Raw genomic sequence first — 17,405 nt, forward strand, 5'->3', positions numbered from 1 at the left:
CAGTTTTATAGAGTTGACCTGCAAAGTATGCCAATCACCTGAAGCAACCTTACGCTGTATAAATCCTTTTTTGAAACATAAATCCAAACTGTATCATTGTAGCTTTATTTTCCTCATCCTGAATGAAAGACTGCAAGTCCCTCCCCAGATCACAAAATCTTTATTTATTTGTGTCAAATTTTATGACTCGCTTTCTCTGGACGTTCTTGAGTGTGGTGATAGGGAGTCTAACGTCTTTACGTACATTCCAGAAGAAGGCACATATTTTGTAGGTCATTGCAGCGATGTGGGTCATTTCAGTTAAAAACATCTTATCAACATTTCAATTGCTTAAATGTTGTTGCCTAAAAACAAAAGCACTGCTGATAGAAGATATGTGTAATTGCTAGGCCTTTGTTAATGCGCGGGTGTCCTGACCCGCTCATGTCAACTCTGCAGGTGAGCATGGTTCAGTTAGCAACGGCCCAGAACTGTGGGTTGGGAGTATATTCCCTATTAATCCAATGGGTTTTCACATCTGATTACAGCAGGTTAACAATCATGTTGGAGAAATGTATGTTCCTAATAACTTTGCTGATTCAATCGCAAGACCGGTAGCTCGTATTTGTTATGTGCGTGGCATATATACCGTAAAAGTGAAGTGAGGCCTCGCCAATGCAATAATGACAGACTCAAAGGGTTGCTTGGTTTATGACTGCCAGCCTACCGGATGGCCAGTCCTCTTTTTTGATTATATGACGTAGCCATGGACGTCATTTAGGGGTTGTCAGAGGTCGCAACTGCGACCTCTGAGGTCTCCCTTGCGACCTCTTTTTAAAAAATAAATTTAAAAAAGTGTTTTTAATTTTTTTTCTTTTTTTTATTCAAAGCTCCTGGGCTGCGGCCAGCACCATGTGGCTCTTTACTTCTGGAGTGGCTGGCTTTCTTGTTCAGGCCCCTTAAAAAGAAAAAAGAAGAAAAATAAGAACAGGAGTGCCACAAGTATAACACTTTCAGCACTGACCCTAAATAAGAAAGAATAGGAATACCAAATAATGTATCTTTCTGGAATTCTATACAATAATTGCTAGACTCATTAAATGTTTATTTCAGGCACACTTCAGGGGGTGAGTAACTGATTTAGTCTGTTCTTAAACGCCTCAACTCAGCCTTTCATCCTTCTGAAGTCGATAAATGAGTACCAACACAGGTTGGGTGTCTATTTTTTCTTTTTAAAGCGCTTAAGCGTAAGTGCAATATGATAACACATCATTTGGTCATGGACGTCTGCTTGCATTCACAGTAATTTGGTCATATGGGCCTATACACACTGATCTAAGTGATACATATGGCGATCCATTCTTGTATGAAATGTGCATCACATTATAGTGATATCATAACCATATTTTTAGTAGTGTACAATGCTATTTGATGCCACTTCCTGTTTTGTCAAAGTGTGAAAGGTTGTGTTCCATCGCTTCCCGCGATATCACTTCGGGGTGGGGTCAAATGACATCACTTCATGTGATGTCATCAGGGGGTCAATGGTCGTGTGATATCACTTCTGCTATCCCTGGCATTTTGGTGAAATGACGTCCCTGGATGTAGCATGCACGCGCACTCGTGTGCTGTGGTGCTGATGCCTTCACAGTATTATGCTTCTCAAACTTGAATCCTCGGAGAACAGCATTAAAGAGAACTGATGAATCAACTCAAAGAACCACCCATAGCATGAACACAAGGGAAAAGGAGTAGTTATCGAACAAAACTATCATGTGATCGCAACAGCCAGTCACTGAGTGAGTATTTATGCTAAACATTAATATTGTCATTGATGTTAGACTTGCCCACAGCGCTGCACATGTTTTCTTCCCGCCGCTCTATACTGGGATCAAGCAGTAAGAGTCCAGAGTGGCAGCAGGCACCTGACACAGTTTGAAAGCTTACGCATGCATGGCATGGGTCGTACATTTCCGAGAGTACCCACCGAGCACTGGCGCCCTTGCAAGCATCTCTAGCCCTGCCAACTCCACATTGGCATCATAGCTCTCAACCATTTCTGTCGCAAAGGCGGGTGAAAACACCCGATTTTATTTTTGGCGGGTGAGAGGCCCCTTGAAACGAATGGGCGTGCAGGAGGCTTGGCGGGTGAGTCAGCTGTTTACAAGGCGGGTGACACCCGCCAAAAGCGTGTGAGTTGAGAGCTGTGCATCAAGCACAGCATTGTTTAGCAAACATGCAGCAGTAGGCTGTGGAAAGACAGTCCCATCTGCGTCGCCTTGCTCCATAGAAAAATAGCAGAGGGTGCATGCGTCCTGTAAAGAGTGAGCGGAGCATACCTCTTGGGGACCGGAGATATCTCCAAAGCCAGCAAAACAGTGTGCAAGCACTTTACAAATGCACCACACCACCTTTTACTTAATGAAAGGAGCAGCCACACCCAAAACCTTGGCACAGAGTACTTTATTCAAGGATCCACAAACAGGGAAAACAATAATCGCACAGTATTACGTGTTTTGCAACGGACACGTTGCTTGTTCACTACAATGAACAAATGGTTTGTCACAATTTGTATACCTTCTATATGCTCATCCTATGGTAAAACGTTGTCCCTCATTTGTGTTTACACTCTGGCTGTCAGACCTCTGTATAATACAAATCTGTCGGCCATTTTTACATTTGTGGCATCTATGTATACGTTTGTTAATCCAAACCTTTGATTTTATATGCAACTCCTTATACAAAATCCATAGCATAAAATGATTGACCTCCAAAGTGCTTTGTGCTTTTTGTGCAATCAATAGCAATAGTTGTATACAACCATTAAAGTGCAATGTGCTTTATAATGCTCAGGATGCAGAAAGCCTAACACGAGGTGGTAGTTGTAGTACAAAATACTAGACCACAATGCTGCAGAGACAAAGTGCCTAAATCTTAGAGTGCATAGTATATATATGGAGGTATACAATTAAACTGTAGGCAATTGTTAAGGTGCATAATTATTTGTAATGGAGTATCTCCAATGATATACATATAGCTTAAAGTGCGAAATGCCTATAGTGCTTTACCCAAGTGTATCTCGAATAAAGTGCATCAAACAAAGTGCATAATGCATATCATGAGGTATATATCATATCATAAAATGCAGTGTTCTTCCAATTTCTAGGGTTTTGTTATACTATAGTTCCTCACTTATTAGAATCACTTACACAGTGTGAATATAATTAATGGGTAGCTGACCATATCAACAAAAATGACGAAATCAAAATAACATACACACATACACAAATATATTATTTTTTTGATGGTTAATATGCTTAGAATCACATGCAGTGCATATAGTCCGACATCTAGTACTAATCGCAGAGTATTGCATCTTTCTTTCGAAGATCGAAAGGGGACGTCGACATTGGCGTGCGTGTAAAACTATCCATAACGTGACGTGTGGTGTACCCAAGATCCCTCATGCGTCGAGGTTCCTCAGATTGTTTTTTTTCTTCTGCCCAGCTAGCTGGTCGCCATATGAGGAGCTCGAAAGAGATGTATTGCAAAAAGTTATAACTTCTTTGACCCACGACCGATGGTCGTTTAGTCTTCGACCTTCTTCTTTAATGGCTATTGTGGACCCTTACACCGGAGACGTCTACGACTGGTGCTTCGGTCGACGCTGTCGACCGTGTGACCTCGGCCCTACAGCCAGGCCTATAGAGTAGGGAGAGTGGGGCCCCGGGGTTTGTTTCTCTAAGAATGCATTTCCTTTTCCCCTCTCTTCCCTTCTTGTCTGGCTGCCGACCTTTACCTCTACTATGAAGAGGACTCCCTTTAAATTCTGTCCTTCTTGTAACGGAAAGTACCTGTGAAAAGACAGTCACAGAAAGTGTGACAAGTGTCTGCCTCGTGGTCACGACGAGCAATCCTGCCTACTTTGCAGTCCGAAGATGCTAAAGGATCTGCAGACGAAACGGTGGGCAGCCTACACCATGCAGGCCGAGTGTGGTTCCCCCATCGGCGCAGGCGCCTCCAGTGACGAGGTTTCAAGAGGCAGCCATGGCTCCGTTGTGTGGAGGTCATAGACCTGTGGAACCGTCCATTTCCCATTTGCCCAGCCCCGTCAGGCAGGCTGCAGGTACTGCAATGGGGAGACTACATCCCGGCGACAGGGACACACCCACACCACAGAAGCATTAAACGCATAACCCCACAAGCTCCCTCGACTGATATGTCGAGGAAGCAACAGACGCCAACGGGCCCATCAAAGTTTCTGTGGCGCCTACCGATCCTCCGGAACGGCCGCCCTCCCCGCATCCGACATCTTGGCATCCATCCAGACATTCAACCCATAAGGGTGTCTTTGCTAAAAAAACACAAGAGCGCTGATGCGCCGTCTAAGAACGTGTCTGCCCCAGAAGGTTCGGCAGTGGCTAAACCTTGACGACTCCTACAGGCGCGGCAATCTCTCCCTAACCCACTGGAGCTACGTAAGAGTCTTACTAACATTATTCCCATGGCGAATAAGCCAAAATGTACATCCTCCCATCGGGAGGAGTATTCAGATGGGTCCCAGCCCCTCTCCAAGACTTTGTCTGACAAGGCCACTCCCGCTAGAAACCCCTTTTCTCCTGGAGAGTCTTTCCCTCCAGAAACAGATGAACCAGAGTTAGGTTTGAGAGCTTTATGGACAAACTTTCTCAGTTTGTAGACTTCTCTGAGAAATATATTTCAACTCTTATCGACCTAGGGAGGTGGATTCCTGCCCTAGTTTTCCAAAGGTACAAAAACTCACCAGCCAGACTCCACAGGAAGAGGTTTTTGAATACTCGGGAGCCTGAAGAGGTCTGAGGATCCCTATGACCAACAAGACCATCCTTTTGGACAGGATACACCTGACCCGTGCCCAGATGGGGGCCGAAATCAGCCTGTACAGGAAGCACTTTGGCTTTTCCCCCACCCCAACACCTGACCCAGACGCCTTTGTCTTGATCCTCCCATCGCGCCTCTACCAAGACCAGCTTCGCCCATTGATGATCAAATGGCATTTAATGCAATCCTGAAAAGGGCTGTAGAATATTTTCAGATTGCAGGAAGTTGTACAAGATACGGACTTTGTGGAGGACATCCTAAAGGAAAAACCACAAGCAAGTCCGGCAATCCCCCTGCTGAACTCCATCAAGAAGCGCATCGCACCTTCTTTGCTGTCCCCTTCGCTTACAAGAGCCGTCCACCCCCTGGTCGAAAAACTGTTCTGCCCCTCCCCTTCTGACCCGTTGTACATCTGGGGGTATGCCACTCCAGACTCACTAGTAGTTACTACTACCAGGAAGAGGGCCAGGGTGGTCAAGGGAGAACCTCTTGCAGGCGACAACCTTCAGCAGCCCTGCAGTAGACGTCTCTGTCTCTCTGTGTCTCTCTCTCTCTGTCCACAGCGTTTGGTCCCCAGCGTTAGCATCCAACCACATAAACCTGTAGGAATTACTAGCAGTGTTAAAAGCCCTTTCAAGCACACCTACAGGGAAAGACAGTCCTAGTCCTAACGGACAGCACCACGGCCATGTATTACCTGAATAAGCAAGGGGCACGCACTCTTAAGGGCTATCCAAACTGTCTCAGAACATATGGAAATGGGGGTGTCCAGTCATAATGTCGAATACAATAATGTCGAAAGTCAAAATGTCGAAAATATTTAGTCGAAAATAAAAATGTCGAATTACAAAAATGTCGAATTTTTTTCGATTTTTTTTCGAATTAATGTTTAAATAAATAATTATATTTTATAAAACATATTTTTTTTAAATGGTTAAAGGTATATCCATGGTGAGTGGGGGGGATGGGGAGGAGGGGGGGTTGGGGTAGGGGTTTGGGATGTTTTTTTTAAATAATTAATTATTTAATTAATGTTTTATGAAATACTTTTTTTAAAAAATTAAAGGTATATCCATGGGGGGTGTTGGGGGGGATGGGGAGGAGTGGAGGGTTGGGGTAGGGGTTTGGGATGAAGGGTTTGGTGGGGGACCCCCCCCCCAATAAAAAACGTTAGTATGTGTGACATTTTACATAGTTATTGTAACATTGGTTTTTCGATTTTTTTTCGACATTTTATTTTTGAATTAATGACTTTTTCTATTATATGTATGTGTTTTCGACATTTTTGTAATTCGACATTATTTTTTCGATATTATGACTATAAACCGGAAATGGGCTCTCAAACACAAGATGTTCCTGTCACAACACGTTCCAGGGGAACTCCATCTTCTGGCGGACATGCTCAGCAGAGACTTCCCACTACCTGTAGAGTGTGAGTGGCGATTGCACGAAGACCTTGTTCTCAACGTCTTCGCAGGCTGGGGCTTCCCAGAGATCGACTTGTTTGCAACTCTGGATAATGCACAATGCCCAGATTATGCCTCCAGGTACCCGCAGAACCGCTCCAAGGGGGAACAGTCTCTGGATAACATGGTCAGGGAAATTTGTTTACGCTTTGCCCCCCGAATCACCGACTCAACAAGTGCACCAGGAACCAGTCACAATGATTCTGGTGGCCCTGCCAACCCTGGTTCTCTCATATGATGGTAATGTCAGTCTCATCTGCGAGGAAGCTGCAATGCATGTAACATGCTGTCACAGGACAAGGGGGAAACGCTCCATACATGCTCGCAAACTCTCAACTTAGCACCCTGGCTCCTGAGGTCATAGAGTTTGGACACCTCCAACTCCCTCAAAGATACATGGACATACTTGGAGAAGCACGAAAGCTTAACACCAGACATTGCTACTCCAACAAATAGAAACACTTCATCATCTGATGCAATTCCAAGAGCATCAATCCCAATGATTGCTCACCAACGCATATTGTCTTGTACCTGACTCACCTTCTAGACTCTGTTCTGGTCTTCAATTCATTAAAGGTCCACTTAGCTGCACTTTCGGCTTACACCACCTCTCAGAAAAAGGTTTTGTGGTGGAAGTTTCCAGTGATCAAGGCTTTTATGGAAGGGGTAAAAGACTTAATTCCCCTATTTCCAACCCAGCTCCCGGATGGGACCTGAATGTTGTACCGACTAGACTAATGGGGCCTTCCTTTACTCAATTACAAGACCGCCTTCCTGGTGGCAGTCACCTCATTAAGAAAAGTTGGTGAACTCAGGCCCTTTCAGTTCAATACCCATTTGTCACAATTCACAAGGATAAGGTGGTTCTGCGCACTCACCCACGGTTTGTGTCTTAATTTATTAAGTTCCATGTGAACCAATCAATGGAACTACCCACTTTTTTCCAGAACCTCACCAACGTGGCAGAAAGAAGCCTCCACACGCTTGATATGAGGAGAGCGGTGATATATTATCTGGAAAAGACTACACCAACTATAGGTCACATGACCAAAGATCAGGTGACTCTGAAGTGTGTATAATAGATGCCCAGAATATTTTTCTGTAAATTCACCTGAAGAAATCCCAGAGGTTTGGGTGGAATGCATGATGTCGAGTGAAGCGTTGGGGACTACCCAAACTGCTTGTTAAGTCTATGTCGGTTGGAGGAATATGAAGGTATTTTAATATGCACATGTAAACAATAAAGCAGTTTTCTAGCACGTAGAACTGATGGAGTGCTTTGGCAAATGTTTGTTCCCTGGGGAAAGTACTGGCAAATGTAACAGTGCTGATAGCGATTGAAATGGTTTGTCTGCTAGTTAAGGGTCTGGTGCCATGGCCCAAAGCACCCACTGATAGTAGGCTGTGCACCGCGAGTGTCAGGAAACGTTTTTCTTTTTTAATATATAGAAGATGATAATTAAGATGGTCATCACTTCCCACATCTGCTGAATTTCAAGGGGTTTCTTGTGTTAAAATCTGACCACCTTACCTCTCTCTGCTCTCCTAACTAAAGTTTTTTTTTTCCACTGAATTTCTAGGTTTTTGTTATACTATGGTGTGCTTTACCTTGCCCTGAGGACAAACGCTGATCGTTTCTTTTTGGGAAAACCCACTTACAGTCCGACACTGCGAGCGGCTTCTCTGCTCTTGCCGGATCTCCCCACGCTTCCTGGAGGAGGCGGGGCTACATCGCCCACGTGACTCATCACGTGACTACAGAAGCGCACATAACACGGAAGCTGCTGCCTGCTTCGTGTGTGCTTTACCTTGCCCTGAGGACAAACGCTGATCGTTTCTTTTTGGGAAAACCCACTTACAGTCCGACACTGCGAGCGGCTTCTCTGCTCTTGCCGGATCTCCCCACGCTTCCTGGAGGAGGCGGGGCTACATCGCCCACGTGACTCATCACGTGACTACAGAAGCGCACATAACACGGAAGCTGCTGCCTGCTTCGTGTGTGCTTTACCTTGCCCTGAGGACAAACGCTGATCGTTTCTTTTTGGGAAAACCCACTTACAGTCCGACACTGCGAGCGGCTTCTCTGCTCTTGCCGGATCTCCCCACGCTTCCTGGAGGAGGCGGGGCTACATCGCCCACGTGACTCATCACGTGACTACAGAAGCGCACATAACACGGAAGCTGCTGCCTGCTTCGTGTGTGCTTTACCTTGCCCTGAGGACAAACGCTGATCGTTTCTTTTTGGGAAAACCCACTTACAGTCCGACACTGTGAGCGGCTTCTCTGCTCTTGCCGGATCTCCCCACGCTTCCTGGAGGAGGCGGGGCTACATCGCCCACGTGACTCATCACGTGACTACAGAAGGGCACATAACACGGAAGCTGCTGCCTGCTTCGTGTGTGCTTTACCTTGCCCTGAGGACAAACGCTGATCGTTTCTTTTTGGGAAAACCCACTTACAGTCCGACACTGCGAGCGGCTTCTCTGCTCTTGCCGGATCTCCCCACGCTTCCTGGAGGAGGCGGGGCTACATCGCCCACGTGACTCATCACGTGACTACAGAAGCGCACATAACACGGAAGCTGCTGCCTGCTTCGTGTGTGCTTTACCTTGCCCTGAGGACAAACGCTGATCGTTTCTTTTTGGGAAAACCCACTTACAGTCCGACACTGCGAGCGGCTTCTCTGCTCTTGCCGGATCTCCCCACGCTTCCTGGAGGAGGCGGGGCTACATCGCCCACGTGACTCATCACGTGACTACAGAAGCGCACATAACACGGAAGCTGCTGCCTGCTTCGTGTGTGCTTTACCTTGCCCTGAGGACAAACGCTGATCGTTTCTTTTTGGGAAAACCCACTTACAGTCCGACACTGCGAGCGGCTTCTCTGCTCTTGCCGGATCTCCCCACGCTTCCTGGAGGAGGCGGGGCTACATCGCCCACGTGACTCATCACATGACTACAGAAGCGCACATAACACGGAAGCTGCTGCCTGCTTCGTGTGTGCTTTACCTTGCCCTGAGGACAAACGCTGATCGTTTCTTTTTGGGAAAACCCACTTACAGTCCGACACTGCGAGCGGCTTCTCTGCTCTTGCCGGATCTCCCCACGCTTCCTGGAGGAGGCGGGGCTACATCGCCCACGTGACTCATCACGTGACTACAGAAGCGCACATAACACGGAAGCTGCTGCCTGCTTCGTGTGTGCTTTATCTTGCCCTGAGGACAAACGCTGATCGTTTCTTTTTGGGAAAACCCACTTACAGTCCGACACTGCGAGCGGCTTCTCTGCTCTTGCCGGATCTCCCCACGCTTCCTGGAGGAGGCGGGGCTACATCGCCCACGTGACTCGTCACGTGACTACAGAAGCGCACATAACACAGAAGCTACTGCCCTTGCGGCGTTAAGCCCGGCGGGGACAAGGCCGCTAGCAGTGCTGTTGTGCGGCTGTTTGGCGGCGGAAACTATATACGGGAGACTGCGGAGGTGTGACCTCTTTGATCCCGACAAGAAGAAATAAGGTAAATACTTGTGCATTGGTGAGTCAAATCTGATTGTAGATACGGTTCTGTTATAGGCATAAATGTCTTTAACACCGCAAAGGAATCAATCTTGCACGAGTCATCCAGTGGTGAACTTTGACACACCAATGGAGACTGTAGCTACTAGATCTAAAAGTACTTTAAATAAAATCTCTTCTACCAAAATGATAACTTTGACTCCGCGTGCTAAAACACGCTTAAAAACGCAAATCATAAACAAAGATATTAGACAATTTTGCCCGGTTGTGAAAACTACTACACAACCTAGCACACTGACTTCCTATCAACAAGAAGCTCCCATTGCAGAAGGCAATTCGGGACCTCCAAATGAAATATCAATAGAGAACATCACGAGCCTCTCTATGAAGTGCATTGAAGTACAAATGGAATCTAATCGAAATATACTAGATGGAACATCAGATTTAAATCAAGTGCACTCAGCAACGCAGATGGTTATGACTGATAATGTCGAATCTGAGGCACTCGACAATATTCCAATTTCGGATAATACCATGCTTCTATCTTCTAATCAAATTGAACGAAAGAAGGTTCCAAGTACACATTTGGACAAAATATATGAAACACTGGAGAACGAACAGAGCGCCTCTAATGAAGAAGTATTTTTGGAAGAAGCAAAACAAACGACACCTGTAAGCACAATTGCATCTCTTAATAGGTCACATACGGACTATTATAAACGAGGCTCAATGGACTCCACCATCTCAGAGTCCGTGTCGTATATTCTTCCAACGCCAAGGCATCGCGAATCTTCATGTGAAAAAGAAAAGATTCTTGTAAATACAGGACTTCTAGAAGTGACTCTTATGGCAGTTAACACCACAATTAAGAGTTTGTTCAAGTTATTTGAAACTCTTGAGACTAAGATTAACATACAATCAACCAAAATTGACCATTTAACGTCATGGATTCAAACGCACTCGGCGGAAATGGAAAAAACTGGACAAACGGAAGAACTGCCAGACAATCTGTCTAAGAGCATAGAAATTGTGACTGTACCCATCTCGCACTCTGTGAGTCTCCCTACATTCGATCATGTCATTTGCCCAATTGAAGCTGAGGCACAAACAGAGTCGCTTCAGAATACCTCATGGATAAGTATTGAAAATTCTCCTAAAACAGTGAAACAACCAATAAATAAAACTCAATATGGTCTTTTCAATAAACAAACACGAAATAAAGGTCGTGCTACACATCAATCAATGAAACGAAATAAATTCTCCAATTGTCAAATCCGTACACAAACAGTGGAGTTGACAGTTCCTACAAAGTCCCATGTTGATCACACAATTAGTGGTGTCACACCAGTTCAAAAAGCTCCGGTGGGAAGTTCTTTGTCAAATCAATCTATTCTACAAATAAACGAATCACCCCTTAGTCAATTGGTATTGGCTTTGGATACAGCAATACCAATGGAACATGTAACTTTAACAAATCCATTGACTAAGGAGACTTACCCAAAGACTCAATTTACTAAGGCAAATGAAAAAATAACACAAGCATTGTTGACAACAACGGAGAAGCCACAAGTTGAACAACTTAAAGCAGTGATAGATGCATATATTGTTCAGCGCACAAATGAGATAAAAGATCTCGTAACAAAAGAAAATTCGCAGATAAATGTGGCGAGATGCGCTGGAAATCTTGCGCACCACAACACATCCTTCACTGAAAGACAATGAGTAATAGAAAGAGATAATGAAAAACAAATTAAGTCCAACACTGGCTGCGTTTCACAAGCAATAAATGGATATCGAGGTGGTGAGATATGGCATAATCAAAATGATGAAATTAAATCAGTCGTAGAAGCTTATTTAGATGCTCACTTGAAGCCATTGCACACACCTAGATGTTCAAAAGAACCTAAGGTCACGTTTTTTGATGAACAGGGATCTGGAAGTAAACTTGACCACTGTATAAAGACAAATCATGTGATCAATAATTCTAGCATCAATCAAATTGCCAAAAAGCAACCACTTGTAACAAAATTACAAAAACAGGATCTAAAGAGACAAAAAGAATTTGCGAGCCATCATACTCTAATTCTAAAATGTCGTGCGGATCCTTATCCTCAATATGATCTATCACGTACTAGTGTACTTAACATCTTTAGTGACATACCAGAACTAGGAGACCTCACTTCATTTGACATTAATCAAGTGGAATTCATCTGCGATACTAACTTGGGGATTGTGCGTCTATGGATGAAATCTGGCATAGTTATGAATACTATATGGCAGGCGAGAATGAAAATCTTTGCAATGGGTTTCCTGCTTGCTCAAGATCCGGAAAGAAAAAACAGTGAAAAAAATATAGAGAAACAAACAATAACTATTTCACCAACAAACGTGTGTCAATGCCATAAATGCAACTCTTCAAGTTTCGCCGCATTGGAAGAACGTTTTTCTCAGTTATAACCAACATCGAATCAAGAACCTGATAGGCAAAAAACAGTCAATGCCACACTTGTAAGCTGGAACACAAGGGGATATTCCCATCTTCTTACTAATCCCAATTCCTTTTTGAATGACGCAGATATCATAGTCCTCCAAGAAACATGGCTAAGTGTTGCTCCAATATGGGATAACCACACTATTACAATTAATCCGGCAATAATAGCTCAGAAAGGTCGACCTATGGCAGGACTTTTGGTAGCCATCAAACTGGGAAGCAATATACAATTACAAGCATGGGAAAACCCCAACAAGTTTATACAGATGGTTAAAATAACGATAGAGTCCCAAAGGATTGCATTAATCAATGTGTATAGAAACCCAGCGGCAATTACGGATGTTTGCTTTCATCAGGAACTGTCCAAAATGTTCAATATTATTGCACAAACTAAAGAAATAACTGATGTTATTTTAGTGGGAGATCTTAATATTGACGCCTTCAAGCTTCAGTTGAGAAAAAACACACAAGATTATAAAAAGTGGAGCTGTTTAATGAAGCAATATGATATGAGAATGGCTAACGGGTCATTACCGGGAGACATTCCGCAGCAAGTAACGTGGCAAAGGGGAAAATCAACAAGCACTTTAGATTACATATATCTTTCATCAAGGCTTTTCATGTTATCTACCGAATTTAAGATAATAAAGCAAGAAAGCAGTGACCATCATATGCTATCTTTAATGTGGCCAAGAGACACAAATAAAAAAAGTGTCAAATTTCAACAGATGCCACAAAAGTTGACAATTAATAATGCCAAAACACGGTTTAAGTGGACACCATCTAAACTGAAAAGCCTACATGCAAATTTGACGTCACAGAAGAGATCATTAAATAGTCAAACATATGTGGAAACGCTCAACAGCTATAAAACCTTTTTTCTTCCATCAGGACGTTCTCATTTGCATACATATAATCAGCCCGTATCCATAAGGAAAAAAAAACATCGTAAGGAAATGAGACTAGCCAGGCGGCTTCCTTGGCCTGAAAACCAAGAGGTATGTAAAATGTTAAAAACCAGCTATAGAACATGGATACGTGCTTATAAAGGACGTCTATTTCAACAAGATGGAGAGGCCTTCTTGACAGCCACAGTTAGTAAAAATTGTGCACAAATATGGCAATTACTCAATTCTAAAATAAACTCAAACATTCAGCAAACTCAATTGAATGGAGCGACTGAAGACCAATGGGTAGCGCATTTTTCAACACTCTATATAGATAAAGCTTTCCAGTATGCTCCCGAGACTCCGTCAATGGTAGCCTGGAATTTAGAGTGTTCAGAAGAAATAATCATGACACTCATATCAAAATCTTCATCATCACGAGCTGCAGGCCCTGATGGCATAACTAATTATATGCTAAAACAACATCCACAACTTTGGGCAAAGATTCTGAACTCCATTTTCCAGACAATATTGAAAACAAGGAAAATACCTGATTCATGGCGTACATCTGTCATTGTCCCGATTTTTAAAAAAGGGGACCGTAGCATACCAGCCAACTATCGTCCGATAGCACTTTTGGATGCCCCAGGCAAAATATTTAATAGATTAGTCTTAAAGGTCTTTAACAGCTGGACACTTGAAAACAAAAGCAGAGACCGTAATCAAACAGGTTTTGTTTGCGGGTTAGGGACGTCAGTAAATCTAATGATCCTTAAGACATTAAAGGCTCAAGCACAACAAACTAAAACATCACTTTATTTCGCATTTATTGACTTAAATGCGGCGTTTGATTCCGTCTCGCGTGTAAGACTATTACAAAAACTATCTATAGCACAGTGTCCGCAGATTCTAATTGACATAATAGCTGCGCTCCACTCAGGTACGTCCATTCAAATCCGGTTATCTACCACCGGACTACTTTCATCAAGAATCAGCACATCAAGAGGCTTGAAACAAGGGTGTATTTTGGCTTCATCACTCTTTAATTTTTTTATTCATGATGTCAAAGAAGTATTTTGTAATCTCTATACGGACTCTCCAAAAATGAATGGTCATATAATACAAGCATTATGGTATGCGGATGATCTGGTGCTAATTTCTAAGACTCCAACAGGCCTTCAAAAACTTATAACTGCACTTTCAACATACTTTAAGACCAATGAACTCTCAATGAACATAAAAAAATCTCAGATCATCGTTGATGTTCCAAAGAGATCAAAAAGAACTAAGTTCACATGGAGAGTTGATGATATCACATTAGATATTGTCGCAAATTACAAGTACTTAGGCACGCAATTTGAGGCCAACACTGCAACTATTGCCTATAATCACATGCTACAAAGTAAATTGAATACAGCAATTTCACAGTCCAAGTTGATTCTACATAAATATGGCAAATTCTCCATCAGTTCTGCCATATTCTATTGGCAACAAAAAGCAACACCAATACTTCTTTACGGAATGGAAGCCCGAGATATAACTAATATAAAAGAGCTAGATCGAATGGAAGCCAAATTTTGGAGAAACATCCTGCAGCTACCACAAGCCACTCCTGTAGCATGTATTAGATACGAACTTGGTCTTACCTCAATGAAAGCAAGATATCACTGGCAGCTGTGTGCTTTTCTTAGGAAATGTTTGATGAACATTGGAGCTGAATCAATTTTGGCTGTATTAGCGACATATATACTCAAATCAAATCATCAATTTGCAGTTGTATGGACTACCTACGTCTATCAAATAATGGTTGCAGCCGAAGTAGATTTAGAAACTCTAATACAGAATCCAGTTCGAGCTAAGAAAAAAATCTTTTTGCATGATTGGTTGGTGAATCGTACTGTCTGTTTGCAATACAGAAATTTTAAGAGTCAACTATTTCCGGATAAAAAAATGGGCACGGTTGAAAACTATTTACTAAAATCTCCATCTCCACAAGTACGCACAGCGATTATGAGAATGCGTTTCAATCTGTGGCTGACTCGAGACATCTTGGCACAGCGGAAACAAATAAAAATGATAGATAACTTTTGTAGGTTCTGTCAAAAACTAGATCAAAAAGAAACCTTAGAGCACATTATAGTAGAATGCCCTGCTTTGTGTGCAACAAGGTTTAATGCTTACAGAAAACATATGTCTGTGGTGGCCAACATACAGCCGAGCTTGAGATGGGCCTATTTGTTAAATTCTGCTAATATGAGCATATTTATTGCATCTATAGAGTTTTTGAACTGTCTGAGCTTGCGCTCTACATGCGATGCTTGAATTTCGATTGCATTTTTAAAATAATGAAATATAAAATGGTCTCTATGAATTTTAAAATCATGTACTTTACAATCAATTCACATGTTTGTAAGCAAAAAAGTATTCTGAATCATATTTTTGTATTATTCTTGTAAAAATCATTTCTGATTAAAAACAAGAAATAAATTAAAAAAAATATATATATACTATGGTTTATTCAGTACACACAAGCCATGACCTTCAGCCCTGGATAGCACTTATTGCACCAATTCTTTGGGGCCCGCTAACCATGGCCGGCACAAAGACCCATTGCCCCGAGCCAAGTAGACGTAATCACAGCAGGTGGAGAAAAAAAACATGTCCACTCTCTAGTTCTGCAATAATATCCCAGAATCTATTCCAATTATGCCAATTGTGCGTCAGTGTAACGGTCTTACAATTCTCGCAAGATTGCTTCCCTCCCTTGCCCTCTCCTATTTTCACTCCTCTGCTCCTGTGATGTAATTTCTTTTCCGAGCTTGTCTTCTGAAAATGGTCTCAACTATAACTGCCTGCCCAGACCACTGCCAACTTGACATGCTGTCCTCTTTCTCCCTCCCCACTCCCCATCTGTAGCCTGATGTGATTTTGAACACTTCGTTTTTTGCTTCAGGGTATTGTAAAAATAGCTTGCATTGAGCAACACAAAAAATGGCAGCTTTTTATTTCTGAAAATCTTCTCTGCTGCAAAGCACAATGGGGAAACAAATACAAGTTTATTGGAGCAGGGGGCTCCCCCTTTTCCGTCGACTATTTTAAAAACGACTAGACTGATCAAACCAAAGTCAACCCTTTGTATCCATCGTTTGGTGCGATACGGCTGTTCACAAAATTCACTTTTTCTCTATGTGAAAAAGAATGGGAGTAGGCCGCAATCAAATTCGTTTTCTTAATCACTTTTAAATTTTGTAACACATTGTTCCCAAACTTTCCAGTTTTGGGGGGAGGGTGGTGACATGAAAAATTAGTGGAATTTGTTTTCCAAAATTAGCTAAGGTTAAAGCAGTAAAAGTCAACACTAGAAGTGACTAGTTATGTCCTGTTTATGCTTGATTTAAATATATTACACATGAATCAAACATCGTTCCCACCCTTGCTTTCTTTGTTGTATGATATTTTTTTTATTTATTGATTTTTTTTTAAAATATATTTTGTAGGGAAAATTGTGTCTTTTTTGGTAATGTGTGCTGTATTGAGTCTGTTTATAAATTACCTTTGATCTATTTTATAATATGTATTATATTACTCTTTCCTATGCAGCTGTATGGTCCATAAAGGAAGATGCATCTGCCGGCTGTAGTACCTTGCTCGACAAAGAAATCACAGCAGTCGTTTTCGTCCCGCACGGAACAAGAATATACCTTGTGGGGATGCACCATTGGGATAAAATGTATATGAATACACTAATATATACAAGTGCACATATAACAGTATTTCTGAATTGTGTGTGTGTGTTTTAAAAAAATATATATATCGATGTATTGCCTACCGTGCTAACTAGCAGGTTCAACCTGCTAAGAACTGCACAACTTAGCATAGCCCTACAGCTCCCCACAGTGCTGCTGCGGCCTCCTATTTAGAATTGTTTTATCTTGAGATCAGTTCTTATAATTGTCATACCTTTATTGGTGCCTTAGCCAACATGTCGGACCATAAAAATTCAGAGTTGGAGATGGGTTCCACTATTGACGACCAGATAACGCTAAGCTTTATAAACCTCAATTCAACCATGAATAGACCGGTGAGTGAGGCAGTTAGTGCAGGGCTGAAACCCATGAAAAAGAGATTGCTCAGGTTGAGTCCTGGCTTTCCACGCTTTCAGAGGGCAAGAGTGACAAAAGACAAAAGGGAGCCCCAAAAGAATTTT

The 17,405-nt window shown here is 42.7% G+C and overlaps 1 long non-coding RNA gene across 1 annotated transcript in view; it reads left to right on the forward strand.

Moving 5' to 3' along the window:
* LOC138472152 (uncharacterized) overlaps positions 1-16,971 on the forward strand; it is a 192,452-nt gene extending 175,481 nt beyond the window's left edge. The window contains exon 3 of the long non-coding RNA XR_011268562.1: positions 16,799-16,971. This is a non-coding gene — a long non-coding RNA (uncharacterized lncRNA). The remainder of the gene's footprint in view (positions 1-16,798) is intronic.
* The last annotated feature ends 434 nt before the right edge of the window (positions 16,972-17,405 follow it).

Source organism: Ambystoma mexicanum, chromosome 8 (genome assembly GCF_040938575.1).
Source record: "Ambystoma mexicanum isolate Mex_15411 chromosome 8, UKY_AmexF1_1, whole genome shotgun sequence".
Classification (NCBI taxonomy): Eukaryota; Metazoa; Chordata; class Amphibia; order Caudata; family Ambystomatidae; genus Ambystoma; species Ambystoma mexicanum.